This window comes from Periplaneta americana, chromosome 10 (assembly GCF_040183065.1).
Source record: "Periplaneta americana isolate PAMFEO1 chromosome 10, P.americana_PAMFEO1_priV1, whole genome shotgun sequence".
Taxonomy (NCBI): Eukaryota; Metazoa; Arthropoda; class Insecta; order Blattodea; family Blattidae; genus Periplaneta; species Periplaneta americana.
Genome location: NC_091126.1, coordinates 85,665,601 through 85,686,249, shown reverse-complemented (window position 1 = coordinate 85,686,249; position 20,649 = coordinate 85,665,601). Strand labels below are relative to the sequence as shown.

The following is a 20,649-nucleotide window of genomic DNA, read 5'->3' as shown; positions in this document are numbered from 1 at the left end:
ACACGACACGACATGGTTTGCTGCAATTTTATTGGTTATATTCAGTGTTTGAAATAACTTTTTTTCTCCCGTGTGTGGTGCGCAAAACAGCAAAGTTTCTCCTGCACTGTATAAAAAGCTTCGAAAATAAAAACAAAAAATGCATCTTCTATATATATTTCTATCAATAGAAATAATAATAAAAGTCTGTTAATATGTAAATAGATGTTACAAATTCTGTATATGTGTGTATGAATTAATATCTGATAACCTAACCTATATAATTTAAAATGATGCACGTGGCTAGCAAAATTTACAAGTATATCAAATTAGTTATAAGTGATAACATTGCTATATATTGTAAATGAAAACTCACCTCTCACTATCCCAGGTATTTTGAAGAAACACTTCGAGTGGTGACTACTCTTCTTACTTCCGCAGTATGGATATTCGCATTTAATTCGTCCGGCCATCCTTCCCTCGCTTAGGCAAGAAAATTCAATATGTCTTCTTCTTCAGTTCTTGAAATACGGCAAGAAATTGTTCCAGGACTAACAACTTAAACCAAGAGCACGCAAGTTCATTCTCCATTTCCAAGAGTCTAAAATCAGTGACGGAATGTTGGTAAGAGGCGATGTTAGCGCTCATCGTGGCAGTGCCATAGAATTACCAGTGATTAACAGGGAATAGATACGATTGACCCCCTCTCTTCTATTTCTACTCCTCTTGATTCAAGTCTATGATTGTTCCTAGTACTCACAGCGCTCCAAGCGGCTAGCATCTATCGCGAGAATTGCAAAAAATCATCCCAAGCTTCGTGACTGTATATAGTAGACTGTGCTAATACATCACAGTCGCGCAACTCATATGTATGAAATATGCCAACGTTTGACAGCTGGCGCGACAGTAGCCCTCTAGCGGCAGGCAAATTAAACATATGATGACATATCAGAAAACGGGTTTTGCGTAATTTATTTTATATTTTTATGCTATACAATAAGTGTATGTGGTTCTTATTAATTCTCCTTTAGAATCCTAGAAGAATTTCACACGCAGTTAATCTACAAGTTTCAGAACCTGGGGATAAACGTAATTTTTTCTGCTCTTTACAACTGAATCATGGCCCTGGTCACGTAATCCAAAGACGTTATAATAGTATACGACGTAATCATGGTTTGAAATAATATAATTGTTCGTACGTAGACGGTTAATTTATTTCATTCCTAAATATATTTATGCATCTTTGGAACTATAATTCCTGTGAGAAGAGTCAAAATTAGTATGTTCAAAATTGTAAGGCATATCTCGTAAGATACATCGCGTCGTGAACTTCTCTCCCTATTTCCATACGGCAAATTGGGGTAAACTCGACCGCTGAGGTAAAGTTGAAAATAAAAGAGAGGAGGATTTAAAATATATTATAGGCACTGATTTATAAAGTTCATTATTTTTTATATTTCTTGAGAACCAGTATTTCCTTTATTATTTTGAGTCACAAATAGTGCCGATTTTATGGTTTAATGATGTTTACGGCAAGTTTACAGCATTTTACATTACATTTTCAGTTTTCACACATAGGCTTAATTTTAACTTATCCTACCTGTATAGTACGTAATTTACATGCACTTATTGTTAATATGACGTAGGCGAGAACAAATAAATGAACACACAATTAACTTCAATTAACTCAGAATATGTACTTTTATTTTCAGTAAATAATCACTGGCATTGTAAAATCAACACCAATAACAGTCATGCAAATTATTGCAGAAAAGATTGCTATTTTATATTAAATTTAAAAAGGCTCTTTTATTTCTTGAGAACTTAATACATCTGCCACATGAATCTACACCAACACATCAGAAATTTATCGACACAGTCTGGATTTATTCAAGAAGTGAATATTTTGCAAAAGAATTACAATACTTCATGAATTTTTTGAAAAAAATAATACCATAATCCCTACATCAATGCAATTTAACATTCAACTTTTGAAAAATATAAAGAAAAAACACGAATACAAATATTATGGAATTACTTCATTAAAAACTGCAGATACATTATCCAAAATCGGAATAGTTACACATTTACACATATGATCTCTGCAACAAAATAATATACTGTAACAGGTATTTATTTTGTTTTTATTTAAACTGTTCTTCCTGACATACAAATAGGTAACTGATAACTAACAAATGTTTTATAGAACACAATACGTAGACTACCTACAATGTGGATTATTGGTTATGAATAAATTATGATTTTCTGATATACACTTACCTCTCTTGGTCTTTAAAGAATCTGAAGAACAACAAACTCGGGTATTTAAACTTGTTACTGTAATTTACAGCACTGCACGCATTGCCTTTATTCCGACGCATGATTAAAACGTTATTATGATGGCACAAACACATAGAAAGCATATGTACTAAATTGTCGAGGGTAATTTTTGTTTTTAGGAAGTTAAGGCCATTGGTTTCAACAAAAACTCTCAGACAGGTACATTTTGCACTGTTTGAATCTCACATTAACTATGGAATTCATATATGGGGAAGTGCAACAGGAGTCAATAGCATCTTATTACTAGAAAAACGAGCACTGAGGGTAATATTCAATAAAAATACCAAGGAATCATGTAGACCACTATTTCCAGAGTTAAAGGTAATGACAGTTTACAATCTATTCATTTACAGAACCTTGATATTCCTTAGATCCAACATAGATCTTTATCAGACTAGTTCAGATATACACTCCTTCAACACTAGAAATAAAGATAAATTAGATTACACAAGGTGCAGATTGAGTGTGAGCTCAAATACCTGCTTTTTTAACGGCATAAATATATTTAATAAGTTACCATTGGAGGCGAGAAAGTTACCAATAAATAGGTTTAAGTCCTGCATACATAGATGGTTGCTGAACAGACCTTTTTATTCAGTGAATGAATTCATGGAGTGTGATGTAAATATTGTATTTTAGAAATGTAACCCTTTCTTTATATTTTAATTTGTCTCTTTGTATTTTAATTATACCTTTTGTCCTTATATAAATGTGTTAACCTACAGCACACTCTGTTTATCTCACAGTGTTTGTTTTGTTTATTTCTCAGTGTTTGTTTATTTGACTATGTATGTTTATTTGCTTATAATTATTTGTTTACTTGTCTATATTTATTTGTGCTAAGTTTGTTTGTGCATGTGTGAGTGTATGTGTGCGTGTGTGTGTATTATCGAACCTGACGATGTCATATACAGGCCTTGTACACTGGTTTCTGACAAATAAATATTATTATCAGTGGCGTAGCGTGAAATTTTGAGCAGGGGAAGCTAACTCAAGTTGTCTTTCATATATGTTGCGAAAATGTAATCTTAAAATAAATAGTAGTCAATGTCAAGTCAGCAGTCTGAAGATTGGTTGGAACCTCATAAGTAACGGCAGTAAGGCATCACCTCAAATGGTACATAGTAAAATATGATTTCATTGTTTACACATATCTCTAACAAATAGATACGTACAGTATGTATAATTTAACATCAGCTCACTCCCTGTCATATTTAGAGAAATCGCAATATTATCCGTCAATAGATACAGTATTAGTATAATTACGTCAATTAACGTTAAAATCTTTATCAGAAGATTATTTTTGACTACATGATTTTACAAAATCAGATGCCCTTACCTTAAAACTTTCTGTAGATGAGCTCCATTCTCCGCTCTTTCTTCTCTGCAAAGACGTCAATAACGTACTCCAGAAGTGAGGATTCTGAAGAGAGTTCACTAAGTAGTTTTTTTTTTTTTTTTTCAATGGCTAGTGCACTCATAAACGACAGTCGATCATTGGACATGGAGTTTCTTAGACATGTTTTGATCCAACGAGCACAGAATACAATAGAGTAGACATTAGCATCTTAATACCATTGGACGGAGTGAAGCCGGTTTGATGGACCTGACGCCATCTTGCTGCTACCAAAACATTGCAAAATAGCTATTACGTTATAGAAGATCTTATGATAATAAGAATTCCATATGTCCCTAATTTCTTGTAGGACTCACACTTTCTTGTTTGTTTCGTAATACAGAATCGCTATGCACGTATTTTTAGCAAAAATTACGAAACTGTCATCGATAAATCATATATATACAGGTTATTTAAATTGGCAGCTCTTCAAATTGCAGTATGGTATTTAATAGATAATCTGGAAGGTTAAACAAACAATAATGATAAAAAAGGAAAATAACAGTTTGACCTTATTTTGCTACTAGTCCAATAAAAATGCTACCCTATAATAATTACTTTTATAGGTTGATCCATTTGCTTCAATTTAATAATGAAACTTGATTCTTAACGCAAATTATCATTCTCTTCCTTTTGCCAGTATTTCGTATAGATGTCCCGATTTTGTTTGGAGAAAAAATGGAATGCTCTTAACCATATAATATTTGATAGGCTCTTCGTTTATAGTATATAATTAGATTGTAACGGCGAACAAAAGTGAAGTTTTATTACCAAGTGGGTCAAGTCAGTTCACGACCGAGTTAATGAAGCTACTAAGTCTGTAAAGCATAAGTCTGATTTCGTGATTATAAAAATTAATTACAATAATATTAATACACTATTTCTTTTTCTTCATCAAACGAATACGTGCATTCGGTTTAAGAGAAACTTCGGTACACCCGTTTTCTATAGCACTCGACACAAACTTCCAACATGGGTTGTTAGGTTAGCTTCGCTCGTAAATGCTAAGTCTGCAAAGCATGTCTGATTTCGTGATTATAAAAATTAATTACAATAATATTAATACACTCTTTCTTTTTCATGTCGAGCTGGTTGGCGAGTTGGTATAGCGCTGGCCTTCTATGCCCAAGGTTGCGGGTTCGATCCCGGGCCAGGTCGATGGCATTTAAGTGTGCTTAAATGCGACAGGCTCATGTCAGTAGATTTACTGGCATGTAAAAGAACTCCTGCGGGACAAAATTCCGGCACATCCGGCGACGCTGATATAACCTCTGCAGTTGCGAGCGTCGTTAAATAAAACATAACCTTTTAACCTTTCTTTTTCATCAAACGAATACGTGCATTCGGTTGAAGAGAAACCTCGTTACACCCATTTTCTATAGCACGCGACACAAACTTCCAACTTGCGTTGTTAGGTTAGCTTCGCTCGTAAATGCTAAGTTTACAAAGCGTGTCTGATTTAGTGATTATAAAAATTAATTACAATAATATCAATACACTAATCCTTTCTCTTAATCAAACAAATACGTGAACAATACGAATCTAACCGACTAACTTAGGCTAAATCATTCATTACCGTATCTAGCCTACCGGTAATAAGTACATTTCACACATGCATATTTACCCGTGAAAAGTTATTCCAGGAATTTTTTTTGAAAACCTGTTTGTACAGCCATACGCAGAACATGTAGGTATATTGAAATTAGTTAATTTATTAATTAAAACAACGATGCAACATCACAATCAACTGCCCATGTGCTAACCGGGAGCCCAATGTTTTGGTAGCATCATAATGGCGACTGTCCACAAAAGCTGCTTCACCTCCAAGCTGTTTATATCTACTCTATGCATTCTGTGCTCGTTGGTCTGAACCGGGCTTTAGTTTGTAAAGTCTGACGAAGTTTACAAAATCAGCTGAAGCAGAGCCTTCTTTAGTTACAAGCCGGGGCCATACGTCGGCAACACTGTAATTAACTGTCACCCGGAGGCTGACCGTACAGTACACGTGTTTGTGCTAATGCCGATTTTCAATGTAAATTAATGTTACAATATAAGTGTGTGTCGATGGAATTATGTTTGCGGTCGTACCAAACGTTAATTGTTGATGTATTATAAACTAAATGCGTGTTGGTGATAAAAAAAAAACAAGACAATAAATGAAAATAAAATGGTTACAGTCTTTGGGAATTTTTACGGTTATGGATGACAAAGTAATTGACTATTCTATTAAATATTAAATATTGTATAACCACATTTTTATATTCTTATTTGTGGTTTGTGTGTATCAGAATTCTAGTCAAATTGTTGGGTCTCGCCTGCTATATCAATAAAGTTACGCCGTTGGTTTTCAAAGTCATTGTAAACAGCTGTTTTAGATCCCATAAATGTTGCAGTTTTGTTGAAGATTCGGAATGCCTGCTATACGTCAGAACTATCTATAATTTGTAGATGCATATAATCTCTTTGTTAGTTTGGTCAATGTTACTTATGTCCCGCCCACTATAGAAACATAGGCCAATTTTACACATAATTATTTAGTATAACTTGTTGCTTCTTTGACAGGTTAGGTTTGGTTAGTTTAGGTTTTTGTTATAGCCTACCTTGCATATACGATTATAGCGCAACATTGGCAGTGATAAAAGTGAAATATTCATTCACCCACTTGGTATTTACAGGATTTAAAGTCCACAGAGTTTACGCTAATTGATACATAATGTACTTAATAGATAATGTTGCGTTTTGTTACGTGTTATGTTGAAGGGATGTGTTTTCATTTTTCATAGATTGTTTTACTTGGCTTAACTGTATTTACATCCTCATACTTTTATTATAATAGGAATGTCAATAGTTTCTTCTGTTTACATTTTATTTTAGGCCTATTTGCATAATTCACATTCTTAGCTTGTTTTCTGTAGTTACATTTACTTAAAATTATATTTTAAAAAGTTTATAACAAATAATTTAGGATAACAGTATTGTTATGGTGACTGGCCAGGTTCAAATTAAAACTAGCTTCCTGGACATCTGAAATATTTATAGAAAAGCACGACATAATCACATGAAATTAAAATGCATGTGATATCCTACACCTTTCATGTCAGAGGTGAAACAACATTAAGCGGCAAAACATTGTCAATTTACTAGCCACATAATGGTTAATTGATTGGAGTAGGGTATTGCGAAAGTACGTCATTATTTTATTTATTTTTGGTACAAGTAACATTTCTTTAAGTATTTATATATTTTCCCTTGTACCATCAATAAAAAAAACAAGTATGTTTTTATTTTTTAAAAATTATAAGTGTAGTTGCTACGACACATAGGCACACAGCACTTTCTAGGCATCTGAAATATTTGTAGAAAAACACGATAGATAATCGCATAAGATAATATTAAAATATATCCTAAACCTTTCACAGATGAAACACCATTAAGTCGCAAAACATTGTCAATTTGCTAGCCACAAATTTGTTAACTGAATGGAACTTAAGAATACTGCGTAGGAACTTGCGTCTTTATTGCATAATTGATTTTATTATTTTCGGTGCAAGGAATATCTTTTTTATTTATTTATTTATTTACCTTCGTACTATCAATAAAAACATGTTTTTTTTTTGTAATTATTTTAAGTGGCAGCCTTTGTTTGTAAGTAACCTACTTACACCGTATTCTGAAGTATAGCTAATTGATTGAAATAAAACACTATTTTCGAACCCGTAATAATTTACATCACTATCTGAATCTTGATCTTACCTTTGTGCATGAAGTAATATTGAAAAAATACGCGTTACGTATAACGAAAGCAATGAGCAAACACAATATCACTCTAAAATCTCCCGCCTCCACTCTGCGTTGCCAAACCTACCCATGCCCCGGCTTGTAACTAAAGAAAGCTCTGGCTAAAGGGATTTACAAATATGCATTATTGGTTACACAATATCGCCGACAGTTTACTAAAATCGCTAAGGAGCAGAGCTAAAATCGCTGTATTTTTACTACTGTCGACACATATGTTTATATTTTGTACTAAAATAGATTATTCTAAGCTTGCTGATTCATATTTCACCAACAGAAAATATAAAGTATTGTTAAAAAAATTAAAAGTATTTAGATTTTTATATATTGGCGACAATGGAGTTTCATGTGATGTGATTGGTCGAGTATACCAATAATTCTATTCTTATATGACGAAAGTTATCATAAAATTCAGTTAAATAAGTAAATAACAGATTTGGTCCACGTACAAATATGCAATTGATAAAATAATTACGATGTCTAAACACAAAATCAGGTTAATTGTTTGTGTTGATCCATCAGTATTTATTAATGTTGCATTCCTAACCTCTCAAACATTAGTGATCCCATCAGCAGCATAAAAGTTCTGTGCTATAGTAAATAACATTTTGGTGATCAAAAACCTGCCCCGAATTTAACACTTTTAACAACATCAACTACCCTGTGGGCACTTTTGCACACTGATATCTTAGAAATTCCGTGCTTATCTGCTAACCCACGGAACTGACAGCTAGTATGCATCCAATGCAAAACAATACAGTTCTCGCTTTGAGGTTAGGGCATCACTTTTCTCTTCTGGATATGATGTCCTATATCTTGTAGGTATGAGAGATTCCAGCGAAACGGGACTCAAAACGACTTCAGAATACCGCGTAAGTAGTGTCGCTATTGCATTATTGAATTATTTATTTTTGGTGCAGGGAACTTCTTTATTAAGTTCGAGTATTTATTAAATACAATCTTCGTATATAAATACTTACGCGGTATTCTGAAGTATAGCGCGGGACTCATTCGAAACCTTTCATTAAATTTATACAATGATACGAACGTGTTATTAATTCTTGCCCGGAGAATTTTACGTATACGTCTTCGTTTGATTAGGCCTAAATTCAATATCTTCGTCTGAGTCATTAGAACTCCTTAATAACATCAAAACTGCTTTAGTTTAATTCTTAATATTATCCACTTACTCAAAAATCAATTTAATAAGTATTTATTTATTGTATTTATTATCAAAAACCTGTCTCGAATTTAACTCTTTTAACAACATCAATTATCCTATGGGCACTTTTGCACACATAACTTAGAAATTCCGTGCTTATCTACTAACGCACGGAACTGACAGGACTGACAGCTGGTATATTAAACCAATGCAAAACAATACAGTTCTCGCTTTGAGGTTAGGGCACCACTTTTCCATGTTGGATGTGATGTCCCATATCTTGGAGGAGAGATTCCAGCGAAACGGGACTCGAAACGACTTCAGTGTCGTTATTGTATTATTGAATTAATTTATTTTTGGTGCAGGGAACTTCTTTTTTAAGTGCGATTATTTATTAAATACAGTCTTCGTATATAAATACTCATGCGGTATTCTGAAGTATAGCGCAGGACTCATTCGAAACCTTTCATTAAATTCATACAATGATACGAACGTATTATTAATTCTTGGCCGGAAAATTTTACGTACACGTCTTCGTTTGATTAGGCCTAAATTCAATATCTTCGTCTGAGTCATTAGAACTACTTAGTAACATCAAAACTGCTCTAGTTTAATTCTTAATATTACCCAGTTACTCAAAAATTAATTTAATAAATATATCTTTATTGTATTTATTCAGAATTTGTTGCAATATCAAACTTTACACATCTCAGTGCTATTGTAGAAAAATGTGCTAACTTTACAAGTAAAGGTTACACGTTTGTAAAATTACCCTTCATTGTGAAACAGAATGCTTGTAAAGTGAGCAAAATTTAATTTGTAAAGATTTTATTTCCTTTGTAAAGTTCAACATTACAAACAAAGATTGTGAAACAGAAGTTTACAATCTACAAGCAAAGTTTACAAATTACAGAGCTTGTAAACATTGTGAAACAGGCCCCTGGTCGCAAGGCTAACAAGAAGCTAGCTTTCACTTTGAAAACAGTTTAGTTTCCGAGTTATCCCTTTCGTGAGTTGTGTTCAGTTGAAGTGTTAGTGTGCATTGTGGCTGATATAATAAATAATGAGTGAAATAATAGTTCCTAACACTAATGTACGTGAATTTTTTAGGACAATTCCATTATCAAGACTGACTTACGAACAATAGTGTGATTTAAAAAACAAACGACCGACTCCTTTGCTGTCAATAAAGGACACAACCAAAAGACAGACGCGTACTTTTCAACCATCATGGTACACGAGATACAAGTGGCTTACAGGGTGTGTGGTGAAGAACAAAATGTATTGTTATGTGTGTATTATGATGGGGAAAAATAATTCTGAATGGTGTACTGAGGGAGTTTCTGATTTGAACAATTCCATAAAGAAAGCCGAGAAACATCAATCATCGAAACAACATTTACTACACAGCGAGTCATTTCATCTCCTAGGATCAATTCGCATAGATTCTTTCAGAATCTGCCCGCCTTCAAACAATGAAACACAATGAAGAAGTTACGTCCAATAGACGTATTTTAGCACGACTTATTCAGGCAACAATATTTCTGTCAAAACAAGAACTTGCATTCCGGGGTCATAGAGAAAATGAAAGTAGTGGCAACAGAGGGAATTATTTGAAATTATTGGACCTACTTGCTCAAAATGAGTCATTAATTCGAGACCATCTGCAATCAAATTCTCTTTTTAAAGGAACATCTCCAGATATACAGAATGATTTGATTGAAGTGATAACATCTGTATTACTTACAACTTACAAATGGCTTTTAAGGAACCCGAAGGTTCATTGCCGCCCTCACATAAGCCCGCCAGCGGTCCCTATCCTGTGCAAGATTAATCCAGTCTCTATCATCATACCCCACCTCCCTCAAATCCATTTTAATATTATCCTCCCATCTACGTCTCGGCCTCCCTAAAGGTCTTTTTCCCTCCGGTCTCCCAACTAACACTCTATATGCATTTCTGGATTCGCCCATACGTGCTACATGCCCTGCCCATCTCAAACGTCTGGATTTCAAGTTCCTAATTATGTCAGGTGAAGAATACAATGCGTGCAGTTCTGTGTTGTGTAACTTTCTCCATTCTCCTGTAACTTCATCCCGCTTAGCCCCAAATATTTTCCTAAGCACCTTATTCTCAAACACCCTTAACCTATGTTCCTCTCTCAGAGTGAGAGTCCAAGTTTCACAGCCATATAGAACAACCGGTAATATAACTGTTTTATAAATTCTAACTTTCAGATTTTTGGACAGCAGACTGGATGATAAGAGCTTCTCAACCGAATAATAACAGGCATTTCCCATATTTATTCTGCGTTTAATTTCCTCCCGAGTGTCATTTACATTTGTTACTGTTGCTCCAAGATATTTGAATTTTTCCACCTCTTCGAAGGATAAATCTCCAATATTTATATTTCCATTTCGTACAATATTCCCGTCACGAGACATAATCATATACTTTGTCTTTTCGGGATTTACTTCCAAACCGATCGCTTTACTTGCTTCAAGTAAAATTTCCGTGTTTTCCCTAACCGTTTGTGGGTTTTCTCCTAACATATTCACGTCATCTGCATAGACAAGAAGCTGATGTAGCCCGTTCAATTCCAAACCCTGCCTGTTATCCTGAACTTTCCTAATGGCATATTCTAAAGCGAAGTTAAAAAGTAAAGGTGATAGTGCATCTCCCTGCTTTAGCCCGCAGTGAATTGGAAAAGGATCAGATAGAAACTGACCTATACGGACTCTGCTGTATGTTTCACTGAGACACATTTTAATTAATCGAACTAGTTTCTTGGGAATACCAAATTCAATAAGAATATCATATAATACTTCCCTCTTAACCGAGTATCATTTTAACAACTTCTATATAAATATTATTCAGAACTTAAACATTCAAGATTGTGCAGAAGATGCTGCACTTGGTTACCTAACTGATGCATTTAACACTGAGTTTTTAGGTCTCAAATTTATTCCCACTACCGCAGCAGAAATCATGCATGTGATAAAACAACTAAACACAAAATATTCCTCTGGATATGATGAAATTCCAAGTAAAGTTCTGAAAGCTTGTTCTGAAATATTATCCCATCCGTTAAGCTATCTATGCAATTTGTCAATGCAATGTGGTATTTTTCCAGAAAGACTCAAATATTCAATAGTAAAACCAATATACAAAAAGGGAGATAAATGTACTATTGCTAATTACAGACCCATATCATTATTAACAACATTTTCAAAAGTGTTTGAGAAAGTTATGTATAATAGATTATATCATTACCTGGAGTCCAACAATATATTAGTTTTAGAACAGTTTGGATTTAGAAAACAAAAATCGACAGAGAATGCTGCTTTTAGTTTGGTGGATGAAATACTAAATTCATTAAATTCGAAACTACATGTAGGTGGGATTTTTTGTGACTTGGCTAAAGCATTTGATTGTGTAGACCATAGTATATTAGTAAAAAAATTGAAGTTTTATGGTATTAAAGATGAGATGTTGGGTTGGTTTACATCGTACTTATCAAATAGAAAACAAAAAGTAGAAATAAATGTACCAAATAGTCATAAAGTTACTTATTCAGAATTTAGAAATATTAAACATGGTGTTCCGCAGGGGTCAATTTTAGGTCCATTGTTGTTTCTAGTTTATATTAATGATTTAGCCTTGACCATAAACAATTCATCCCATGTAATTTTATTTGCAGATGATACAAGTGTAATTATTTCAAGCAAACAATACGATCATTTTATAAACACTTCTAATACAGTGCTGAATCTAATGAATGAATGGTTCCATGCAAATAAACTAGCACTTAATGTTGATAAAACCAGTGCAGTCAAATTTAGTACACACAATAGTGCTCAGGTTTCCTACAGTATTCAATTAAATGGAACCCATCTCAAAGAATCTATAAGCACAAAGTTTCTTGGTTTAGAATTGGATAATCACTTGAACTGGAAAACGCATATAGAATGTATTACTCGTAAATTGAGCTCTGCCTGTTATGCATTAAGATCCTTATCTACTATTGGTGATATAAACTTACTTAAAATGTCATACTTTGCATATTTTCACTCTGTAATGAAATATGGATTAATATTCTGGGGTAACTCGTCTGAAGCTAAACACGTTTTTGTTTTACAAAAGAAAGCTATAAGAATAATGACCGGTGTGCATAAAAGGACCTCATGTAAAAATATTTTCCGAAACTTAGAAATCTTGACTTTACCTTGTGAATACATTCTTTCCCTAATGATGCTGTATATTAAGAACCAAGATAAATTCAGTACTAATCAAGACATTCATCATTTTAATACAAGACATAAATCAGATCTTCATCTACCCTCTGTTAGTCTAAGCTGTTTTAAAAAAGGAGTTCGCTATTCATGTATAACAGTCTTCAATGCACTGCCTAATTATCTTAAAGATTTGAAGAACAACGAGAAAAGGTTCAGAAAAGAATTAACCAAATTTCTACATACTCATACCTTCTACACAATTGATGAATTGTTTATGCTTGTGAATTGAATTATTCTACTTAAATGACATGTACAATTTTATATAGCTCAACTAAAATATGTTTTTATATTGACTTAATCTGTTTACTATGTATTGTATTTTTTGTTTAGCATAACTGATGAATTGTATGTACTGTAAATTGAATAGTATACTGTATAGGTCAACTGATGAATTGTTTAAGCTTATAAATTGAATTAATCTACTTCATATGAATTGTACAGCTTAACGAAAATAAGTTTGTAAATTGAACTAATTTAATTGTATATGTTTGCATAGTTTGGCTGATGAATTGTATATGTTCTTAAAATGATTACTAGTCTGTGTAGCTCTACTGATGAATTGTATATAGACCTACTGTAAATTGAATGGTAATATGTATAGCTCAACTGATGAATTGTTTATGATTATAAATTGAATTAATCTACTTGATATTAATTGCAAAAATTTGTATAGCTTAATGAAAGTATGCTACTTTGTATTGTATATATTTGTATAGTTTTGGCCGATGAATTGTATATGCTTTAAATTGAATAGTAATCTATATAGCTCTACTGATAAATTGTTTGTGTTTGTAATTTGAAGTAGTTTGCATGATATGTATTATCAATTTCTGTATATCACAACTGGTTGAATTGTTTATGCCTTAAATTTAATTAAATTGTTTTGTATTATAATATAGCTCAACTTATGAATGATCGTTTGCGTTTGTAAATTTAATAATCTCATTGGCTATGTATTGTATACTTTTAGTAGAGCCATCGATGTAGCTCAGTCGGCAGACTCGCTGGGCTGCTGATCCGGAGCTGCGTTCGGGCTTGGGTTGGATCCCCCTTTGGACTTTGGTTTCTTCCGAGGTTTTCCACAGCCGTGGGACTGAAGCCGGATGGTCTATGGCGAGTCCTTGGCATCAACACCTTTGATTTGATTACCCCCTTTGATATGATTACCTGGTTGGGTTTTTCCGAGGTTTCCCCCACCGAAAAGGCAAATGCCGGGTAATATTTTGGCGAATCCTCGGACCTCATTTCATCTCACTACATCTCGCCAAAAAAAAAAAAAAAATTGTACAACAATGTAAAAATTGTAGAAAATCACTAAATTGTAAAACTATAAAAATTTGTAAAAATTGTAATTGTAATATTGTAAAATGTTGACATGTTCCACATCTTAAAGCTTCATTGCTCATGTAAGATCTATGGAATAAAATGAATGAATGAATGAATGAATGAATGAATGAATGAATGAAGCTTGCTTCGTATACATTGAGTCACTCTTCAGACTTTTGCAATCTACCTCTGCTATAGGGAAGACCAGGTAACTTGATACCCTAAGGGTGAAACCTAACCATTTTTCCCCCATTACTACAAATGCTAGTGGATTATGGTGATTTTCTAGTTTGAAGGTTGAATTTTCTTTTGCCAACTTCGTTTCGAATTTCGATACTGACAAATACTATAAATGGTAGTGATTTTGTAACCGGTATGTTGGCAGCTGAGGCAAATATCGACAATATTTGCCGGTACTGGAGTTCCATGAAATTAAAATTGTACTAGATTTCTCAGCCGGTTACTGGAAGATAGTGAAATTCGAACTTATTAATAATTAATTAATATTAGTATTAATATTAATACATAATAGTTATTTTATGTGTTGCGTTGTGGTTATAATTCAAGAATAGTCAGATAAGTACGAATGAATATAATATACTTGGGCGTGATAATGCACGTGGGTAATGGATAGAAATATTATTTCAAATTTTAATGAATTTCTTTCGTGTTTAGATTTTTATTACTATGTCAAAAAAAATGAAATAGTGTTGCAGTGACTCCTTCAAGGAAGAAAATGTGTGGCATTCAGAGTACGCTTCAGAAATCTGTAGTTCACGTGTGTAATGAGTTGAAGAAAGAAGATAATGAAGAAGGAATTATGCTAACGGAGACAGCAATTACAACCAGAATAGGACAATTATTAGGAGTAAGTATTCTTAAGCATACATTTCAAAGTGGTATTCAGTTTTAGGAGTTTGCACTAATAATTTCATGATTGTGATCAAACAAAACAAATTTTTAGGTTAGGCCTACATGTTTAATCAAGTTAGTGATTTTCATATTGCCAAACTAAATACATTTAAGATACTGTAATACTGCAGTAGGTGATGGCTTAAGTACATTTACAAATTAGACGAACAAGTAATCAAACAGCACGAAAGTAAATTTCCAGTTTTCTCTTTTGGTATTAAATTAACCGTTCAGATCACAATTTACATGCCACATCGGCCGAAGAAAATACAAGTCATATTGTAATTATTAACTAGATATTGCAGCAAATATTACATGAATGTTGGCCTGTTATGGTGCTTAAAAATAATCCAATTTTATATAATAACTATATAACATACTCTATAAAGCATAGGAACGTTGACTCTGGCTGAATAATTTATTCATGACTGGTCTAAGTAATATTAAATATGGTGTTTCTTCAGAAAAGCTACCCCACCCAATGTACTTGTTAAGATATAACACTCGAGAGGACGAGGACGCACTACTGGGAAACTAACCATTTCTCTTCGTCCTGGACCTCTCGCATGTTATATTGGTAATTAGTAACACGTTTGAGGGAGGGACTACAACAATGCATTAGAATATACAGGTAAGTGTCAAAGGATTTTTGTGCTGAAAGTATTTGTGGCTGTGCACTAAAACCACGTGTTCATCACTATGTAAATATCACAGAAATCAATTAAACAAAATAAAATTATGCCTTCTTTGATGTAGCTTTTCTGGAGAATTACCTAAATATTAGCCTACTTAAACCTATCGTAGATCCAACCTAACATGTTGATCATTTTCTATTCATATAGCTGTAAATGTTGGTATCAAGCATGAATTTTATGATATAACAATTTTTAGAAGTGTTATGTTATTGTTTGTTATTACAGCTTGGTTTACTACAGCCACGAATGTGATAAATTCACAGAAGGGGACCCCACTTGTGACACCAGGAAAACATAGACTACGTAAACATCCAGTGACTGATGCTGATGATTTTACGAAAGATGCAATTGCGAGATTTATTTATGACAAGTTACATAAAGGTAGGGAAGTTACAGGAATTATTGTGTTGATTTATGCAATGTAATTCTGATATTAGTCATAGGCCTATGTATAAAAATATGGCATAATTTTCATTTACTGTTACAGGGGAAGTACTAACAGCAGCAAAAGTTCTGGAACATATGAATGATGATTATGAAAGATATTTATTTAGAGTATCCTTATCATCGGTGAAAAAAATTTTGAAAGAGATGAAATTTCCATGGAGCAAAGGGGATCCTTATACACATGTACGAGAAAGTGATGTTATTCGTTTTTAAGAGAATAAATAAGAAATGTGGAGCGTGAGAACCCTAAACCCGTAGTATTCTTGGATGAGACTTGGATTTTTATGAATGGTAAATTTCAATGTATTGTGAGACATTGAGTGATTGAATTTTTTACTAACAAATAGGTTAACACTTATGTGGAATATGAAATTGCAATTAATATAGGCTACTAGTAATGAAAGGTGGGAACAACATGTTTTGCAATTAATAGTTTCATATTATAATTAGAGGCAAGTTATAAAATTCTTGAACGGTTTTCCTGTCTTTAAAATTTTTGTGTCTCTTAGAGTGTCAATGTGAATTGCTTTTCTCTCTCTGTTTTTTTTTTAAGTAGGATGACCCACTTATTCATGAAATAAACCAGGTGAAGTTTCCAGTGACATGAATGGTGTTATTCGTAGACCAACAAATGAGGGTGGAAGATTAGATGCCAGAACGAAAGGTGGATTTATACTCGGTAAGTTATATTGATTTATATTTTACATAAATTTGGCAAGAGTAATTTTTTAAATCAGGGTACAAAAATATAAAAATTGGTGACTAAATAAAAACGTGGGAAAGCCTTTCACCAAAGAGGATCTCATGTCATGCCATGTTATGTTATGTTATGTTTTATTTTCTTTATTTAAATGCTGTGAATTCATGTGACGTAATTATATGCCCAGGTATAATTTTTATTGCAGGTGCTGATTTAATTTTTTCATGCAATTGAAAGAAAAGTCAGGACTACCATAGTGCTATGAATAGCCCTGTAGTTGAAAAGTGGGTGCAAACACAGTTGTTGACCTGAGAACATTAGGGCAATGCGTTATTGTCATGGATAGCGCTGCATATCATAGCAGACTTGTGAAAAATCAGCCAACAACGAAATGGAGGAAAGAACAGTTACTGGTGATTGCAACTGAATATAATAGATTTGTTGTACTAAATGATAAGAGTTGATGGTGTGAAATCACCTTTTGATATTACATTGCAATATTAATTTCCATACTTTACAGTCATTATTATTATTATTATTATTATTATTATTATTATCATTAGTATCATTACTACTACTACTACTACTACTACTACTACTACTACTACTACTACTACTACTACTACTACTACTACTGCAACCGTTTCTCTTATTTCTCATAATTAGGCATACTTATAGATGCTACTTTTTTCTTTCAGGTGAAATTGAATCTACATAAGAATCCTAAAACAACAGAGCCTTGCCAATTACTGTTCTGAAGCGGCCTTGTCTTATGTGTTGTGTCTATATACAATTGATTCTTTCAGTTTTTTTTCCCCTTTAATGTAATGAAGTTGTTGGTTGATTGATACCAAGTGTTCAGCAGTTGATGTCATTTGTTATCTTGCACTCCAATATTTAACCAGATGATTGAAAGCTGTGTAAAGTTAAACAGTCAAGACAATGATCCATATCTTCATTGAGATTTCAGAAATGGCATGGGGAGATTCTGAAATATCAGTTCTTTGTAAATATTTGAGACAATCATGGCCTGTGATAATATGAGTACTGCCACTGTAGATTTTCATAGAAGTTCAGTTATTAAATTAGGTGTATTATTTTTACTATGTATTGTACTATATTTTTGTTTCGCTTAATTGATGAATTATATATGCTGTAAATTGAATAGTAGACTGTAGTCCTATAGCTTAACTGATGAATTGTATGTGCTGTAAATTAAATAGTAGGCTGTATACCACAAGTGATGAATTGTTTATGCTTGTAATGTGAAGTAATTTGCATGATATTTATTATCAATTTCTGTATATTTCAACTGATTGAATTGTTTATACTTTTAAATTGAATTAACTTGCTTGCTATGTATTATATTTTATAGCTTAACTGATGAATAATTGTTTAGGTTTGTCAATTTAATAATCTGAGTGCCATGTACTTCATATTTTTAGTGGAGCCACCAATGTAGCTTAGTCGGTAGACTCGTTGGCCTGCAAATTCAGAGCTGCACTCGAGGGTAGTTTGGATCCCCCATTTGGTCTGATTAGTTGGTTTCTTCTGAGGATTTTCCTCCATCGTGGAGTGGATGCCGGATGGCCTATTGCAATTTTTTCATTTGCTTTAGAATCATTCCGATTTTTGTTACCACATTGTCATGTTCTGATCTTGTTATTCTTTTAACAGTGTGGTAAGATGCAGGTATAGATAACCTTACAGTAATTTTGCTACCTTTCAGCTACCTCATTACCTCCCACTCCATAAAGTTCATGGATCCACGGAAGTACCAGTCGTCGATGTAATTCGACCATTTTGCTTAAAATATTAAAACACTGTAAAATATTGAGATTTCATGCTGTTACGTCCAATACTGCAGCAAGAATATCTGATTTTGAATCTGATAGTATGACAGCCTTCTCAGATTTATGAAGTCGATACTGGAGATTTTGTAAGCTTAAAAGTGTATCTAAATTTTCACTATCAAAATTAGTCAGTGTTTGTAGTTAGTTAGTTAGTTAGTTAGTGGCGTTTAAAAAGGGCGCGTCAGCTACTATGGCTATTTGCGCCCTTATCTAAAATCTTTCACTAAACACAAACACAATACAATAACCAGAATGTTTAAAAAACTAAAAAGCGTTGTCACGGTTAAATTGGGGCAAACAAGTGTTTGAATATAATTCCCTGTAAAAGGGAATATACTGGTATTGTACTACAACACCACTACATCTATGGCTTGGTAAACAGGATCCATCTATAAAAAAATACTGTATGTAGTCACTCACTGACCAGATCATTTATCGTTTCTAATGATTTTTAAAATGTCTGGAGAAGTATCACATTTCTTAACATCATCTGTTAAAGTTAACTTATATACTATTCATTTTGAAATAACTTGGGATTGTGTTTTATTAGTAAAGTTTCCCTTAATTGAGCAAGTTTGAGTTCTCCAAGTAGAGTCAAAAAGTCTGTTGGGATTTTGGCTCAGTTTATTAATATTTGTGGACTGTGATTTTTTGTTCTAGAGAACCATATTATCTGCAAATGATGAGATTATCATAAGATCTATTTCTTTAGTTAGACCATCGACATTAATATTGGAAAATGTATTCCTGAAAACAACAATGTGGGAAGCCCAGATGAATCTGTCTCTATTTACATATTTGTGACAATGAATCAAATAATCAAGTCACAGGCCCAGTGTAACACTTTATCATGGACACCCTAAGTTTGCAATTTCTTAAGTTTTTTATATCTACAGAGCCATATGATCCTTGAAAATAAATTAAAATTGTTAAGGTGTTTTGTTTTCTGTTTGAAATATCTTTAATATCTTGACTAAAATTTAAAATCTGCCCATTTGTTGAATGCAATTCTCTAAAGTCAACTCAATAAGATGAAAGTTAGTTACTAGATTCCAGGAACCAATTCAATCTATGAAATCATCTCTTCCATAATTTTGGCTATCATACTAGTAAGTGGTATCTGTCGATAACTCGAAAAGATATTAGTTGAATAATTTCTTTTCAAAATTGATGTTATGATAGATTTTCTCCAGACAGATATTGTATTTCAGATGAGATTACAAGATAAAAGTAGTGAGTTTGCTTGTTTGCCAACATGTTTAAGAAAATCAGCATGTGTATTGTCTGGACTTGGAGATGTTTTGGGTCTTATGTTATTAAATTAATAGTAATATTCAGTTCTTGATTAAATATTGTTATATAAAGTAGATTGTAGATTTAATATTTCTTTCAGTTTTTCCTTAATAGTCTGACGTACACAGATAAAACTAACAACCACACCACCAACTAATCTAATAGAAATGAAAATATAATTAAATGTAGAAAAAGTAATTAAAATTATAAATACACGTAATAAACCATAACCCCCTAATTTCAACAATATACTATTTTATTCCCTTTTACAGCTTGTAGATAATTATTAATTATAGTTATTACTTATTAGCATAATATTTATTGAACTTATTGGCTATTTCACTTCGTTTGAAAGATGTTATTGTGTACAAAAAGCATTTTTTGATGATCGTTTCATGCTGTATGTTGTGTATAAATCTATGATTTCTGGCCATCTGTTCTGTGTAATCCATCTTT

The 20,649-nt window shown here is 32.9% G+C and overlaps 1 long non-coding RNA gene across 1 annotated transcript; it reads left to right on the top strand.

The window, feature by feature from the left end:
* The first annotated feature begins 14,531 nt into the window (after positions 1-14,531).
* Positions 14,532-16,739, top strand: LOC138707311 (uncharacterized). The gene is made up of 3 exons (XR_011334161.1): positions 14,532-15,161; positions 16,126-16,281; positions 16,388-16,739. It is a non-coding gene; the product is annotated as an uncharacterized lncRNA (long non-coding RNA).
* The last annotated feature ends 3,910 nt before the right edge of the window (positions 16,740-20,649 follow it).